The sequence below is a fragment of the Eutrema salsugineum genome, unplaced genomic scaffold (assembly GCF_000478725.1).
Source record: "Eutrema salsugineum unplaced genomic scaffold, Eutsalg1_0 scaffold_21, whole genome shotgun sequence".
In the NCBI taxonomy this organism is placed as follows: domain Eukaryota; kingdom Viridiplantae; phylum Streptophyta; class Magnoliopsida; order Brassicales; family Brassicaceae; genus Eutrema; species Eutrema salsugineum.
Window position 1 is genome coordinate 880,565 of NW_006256821.1, and position 4,767 is coordinate 885,331.

Genomic DNA, 4,767 nt, shown 5'->3' on the forward strand with positions numbered 1-4,767 from the left:
GTCCAAGAGAGTTTTGCATGGTTTGGAGTGTTAAACAGGTGCTTTTGGAGCCTATTTCGAGTGGAGGATGTGATTCAGATGAAGAAATGGAGTTGAAATGATCAAAAATGGTGAAAAGGAGCAATTTTGGGTTTCTCGGCAAAATGCTGTACTGATGGCCGAAGATTCTCGGCCAAAATCCTTCCCGCGGGTAGACCTCTCGGCCAAAAACACGTACCAGCGGTCAAGTCTCTCGGCCAAAAATCCCAGGTGCAGATACATTTCCGAAATCGCGTCACCGGAAGATCTTGCTGGCCGATTCAGCTTACAGGGTCTTCAGAAAGGTTGGAGATAATTGAGTCAAGAACCCAGGACAGGTTGAATCAGGGCATTTGGAGCACTGAACTGAAAGATACGGTCACCGGAAGACAGACCTCTCTCGCATCCATTCCGGAGCAATCCGATACTCCTGAATGATCGCCTGTCCGGGGAACCTTCCAGTCCGATTCAGTTGTTGGGTGCTTCATCAAATTTGGAGAAGATTGGATCATGTTTCCAGACCAGATAGAATCATAGGATTTGGAGGCGTGAGTAGAGAGTTAAGCTCACTGGAAGGCACGCCTGTCTCGCTACCGTTTTGGACCGACCCGATGTGCTCCGAAGATTGCGAAGGATGATGCACTTCCAGACCGATTCAGTCTACAGGTCCGTCATCAAGATTTTAGATATTTGAGTCCCCTTTCCAGAACGTTTGCGATCATTCAATTTGAAGCCATGAGCAAGAAGATAACGTTTCCGGAATGGACACATGTCTAGAAGCCTCTTTCTGACCGTGTCAATGTACTGCAAAGATGAGCCCTCCGGGGAACCTTCCACTTCCCAAGCGCTGAGGGTTTCTTCACCAAAGTTCGAGATATTGGAGTGACCTTTCTAATGCAGTTAAAAGCATGCCATTGGGATCCATATCCTGGAAGTTACTCTCCCCTGAATGAAAGGTGGTCTGAGAAGGGTTAGGTTGTGCGACACGGTACTGCGACTTGATTAACTCGCACCCATGAATGTTCAACGCTCTGGAAACAAGTTGAGACTTTAGATATGAATGTAAGGAGACTCTGAGCAAGGTAGAGACTTCCAGAATCAAATTTGACTAAGTCCACAATGCTGTGCGAGATAGGCCTGCGCGTTGGACATGAAGTGGAACCATGTAGCACATGTTTTCGCAATTTACAACGATTAGTAGACAGTCCCCTGTGTTATAAAAGCATAAGAGAGAAGTGAGAGGAAAAAGCAAGAAAAATGCAAAATGAAAAATTAAGAACTAGATGCATATTTACAAAGAGTTTGGAGAGTTACCAGAATTGTTCATGATGGAATGGAGTAGTGGAATTGTGAATCTCAGGAGGCTAAACATCACTGGAGGTGTCCTAGTTTTGATGCTGCTCCTTGCGCTGATCTGAACGTGCTTGTAGTGAGGGCTGGAGCTTGTTTTTGTGCATTGTTCCTCTTGCCACCCCCTGTTGCCACGGTCTGGAAGCTCCTCTGGACAGCCCGTGGCATTATTTTGTTCTTCCTCTAACACATTGCCACGGCTTGGATGTGACCGTGGCAAAGAGACCATGGCAAAAGCCGAAGGTTCTGCTGCCTTAAAACATGTTGCCACGCCTTGAATCTACCCGTGGCATTCCTCCCGTGGCAAAAGCCGAATGGTGGTCTATTCAAAATTTAACTTGCCACGGTTCAATTCTGGGCGTGGCAATCTCCCCATGGCAATCACCGAAGGTTGGCATCCAAGAAAAAGCCTCATGCCACGCCTGGGTCAAGCAGTGATTCATGGTCGTGGCAAACTGTGAACTTAGCCAAATTTTGCATTTCCTTGCATCTTGTCTACCATTCCTTGAGGCCAACACCAGGTCATCTGTAACCTGAACACACTCCACAAGACACGTCAAAACATCCTAAAAACAGCAAAAGAAAGCATTAAAAAGAATATTTACAAAGGATAAGCTTGGGGTGTCTCCCAAGAGCACTTTATTTAAAGTCACTAAGTTTGACTTTGCAAAACCTGTTCTTAGTTGGGGTGAGGTGGAGTACTGATCCTTTTCAGCACTTCAATGGTCCTGAGCAAGAAAGCTGAGTTGTGTTGCTGTCTTTTGGAACCATTAGACCCTTGTCCTCGAGATCCCATCTTGAGACCTTTGTCCACCAGCTCTTGAATACCATCTGGGTCTTTATCAAAGATGGCTTTTGTGAGACATCCCCTCACTTCAGCAAACAGAACTGGCTTCCCATTGCAATCCAGCTTATACTTCAGAGATCCATCATCATCAGCCCAAGGAGTCAGAGTAAAATCTTGAGAAGAAGCGTCAGGTTCAATGCTCTTGTCTTTTGTTGCTGAGCTATCACTCATGGTGTTCATCATCTTTAGATCATCAAATGTAGGAGACCATGAAAGCAAGTTGTCTTCTTCTCTGATCAGTGGCCCTCCATTCTCATATTTGTAACCATTGGAGTGAGGTTATCTCTCCTTTTCCAAAGCTGAAAGAGATTGGGATCCACCTAGAATTCCAGCAGTGCCCACATACTTCATCTCAAGTACCTTAGGGGGTTCTATCTCTTGAACAAGTGATCCACAAAATTCAGCCAAAGGAGGTGTAACAGGGTAAAAGACATCCTTATCCACCTTTGAAAGCACCACTCTTTGAGTATCAAAGTGAATCATTGCACCAGTGGTGTTGAGAAATGAAGTTCCAAGCAATAGGGAGAGTTCTTTGGTCTTCTTCATCTTCATGATCACAAAATCAGTGGGAATTATGCATTCACCAACCTGTAGTGGATAGTTTTCCAGAAACCCCTATGGTTTCTTGGAGTAGGAATCTCCAAAGGTGATAGAAGAAGGGTAGGACGTTATAGACTTGACCTTTAGCTTCTCCATCATGTCCTTAGACATTATGCTAACACTTGACCCTGAGTCACACAAAGCATTCTCCACTTTAAAGTTGCCAAGAATGCAAGAGATGGTGAACTTCCCTAGCTTTGGGAGGGAGGTGGGCTTCGTCTGAGTTGATTCAGAGGTGGAGGCACTATCTGTTGGCATTGCTTGATCAGTTGGCAGCTCTTTTGTTTCAAGAGACTCTGAATCATTCCTTTTCTGAACAGAAAAAACTGAACCGGCTGCCCCCACACTTTTGCTCTCAATGTCCTCATTGAGTTCATGTAAGAAGCCCATGAAATCATCTATAATGGTGTCTTCATCCTCATGAGTTTGTGCAGTCTCACTAGAAACTTGACCATAAAGGAGATCTTCAATCTCTTGCACAGCAGCTGAGTGGTCATCATTGGAGTAGATGGCATTGCAATAATCCTTTTGGTTTTGAACAGCTTTACCAAGAAGAGAGACTTGTGGTTCAGAAGTGCAGATGCCCTTGTTCTTTTTAATAGCCTTTAGTTCAGCGCCCAATGTCTCCAGGTCAGATACCATCTTTTGTTGTCCTAGTAAGAGCTGTTGGAGAACAACATTGAAATCAGGACTTTGTTGAACAGGTGGTGGGGAAAAACCAGGAGGTGGTGGCCTTTGTTGTTGGAAGCTGAGTTGGTTATTGAAGTTGTTCCCTTGTGGCTGAGCTGTTGGCTGCTGAAAAGCTTGTTGACCTTGGAAGTCACCTTGGAACTGATTCTTTGGAGCAAAGCTTTGTTGACCTTGTTGGGGAGGGTATACTTTATGTTGGGGATTGGCTACATTGGTGCTTCTATAAGACAAGTTCTGGTTCTTGTTGAAGTTGTTGTAACCCTGAAACTTGTTCTGATTACCTATGTAGTTCAGCTCCTCTTGTGTAAGGCCCACTTCATTGATGTTCTCAAAGCAACTCCTCTCTTGAGACTCACCTACATAGTGTATCGGCTTTTTAGTGGCAACCAGGGCTTTGTCAAGCTTGATATGCAGCTCTTTAATCTTCTCTTCCAACCTTTGTTGGGTACTAGAGTCCTCACATATGTTGGCTCTATCAAAGTCTTCTCCATAGGTGTCTTGGCTCATGGCTAAGTTCTCAACAAGTTCCATAGCTGCATTAATTTATTTTGCCAAGAAATTTCCATTTGATGCTGTGTCCAACTGAATCCTGATCTTAGGAACATCTCCTCTATACAAAGTGCTAAGGAGAGAGGCTTCTGAAAAGCAATGATGTGGACACTTGTTTGTGTAGCTTCTAAACCTGTCTAAAGCTTCTCCAAAGGTCTCATTAGAATGTTGAGTGAAGCTGGAAATCTGGTTCCTTAGCTTTGCAGTCCTTGAGCTTGAGAAGAACTTGTATAGAAAGGCAATCTTGCATTGCTCCCATGTGTGGATGGATCCTCTTGGGAGGTTCTTTTCCCACTGATGTGCCTTATCTCCAAGGCTGAATGGGAACAATCTCAGTTTGAAGCTGTCTTCAGATACCCCATTGATCTTAGTGAGATCACAAACTCTGTCAAACTGATCCAGATGCTCCAAGGGATCCTCCATAGGTAAGCCATGGAACTTCTGATTCTGAACCATATTGATCAAAGAGGCCTTCACCTCAAAGCTGTTGTTTTGGACTGGAGGTGGCCTGATTCCTGCTCCATACTGGTGTGCATAAGCTCGGTCATTCTCACCAACAAAGACTGGTTCAGGCTGATGACATATGGTTGGGTTGGGTAAGGGTTGTGGCTGGTTAACTTGAGGTAGGTCTTGGTTCTGGTTACCATGAGCGTGTCCCTGATGGACCTGAGCCTGTTGAGCTTGAATTCCAATCCCATTACCAGCTCTTTGAC

At 44.8% G+C, this 4,767-nt stretch overlaps 1 non-coding gene across 1 annotated transcript; it reads left to right on the plus strand.

Moving 5' to 3' along the window:
* The first annotated feature begins 4,148 nt into the window (after positions 1 to 4,148).
* Positions 4,149 to 4,255, plus strand: LOC112086321. Its single transcript, XR_002899443.1, has one exon. It is a non-coding gene; the product is annotated as a small nucleolar RNA R71 (small nucleolar RNA).
* The last annotated feature ends 512 nt before the right edge of the window (positions 4,256 to 4,767 follow it).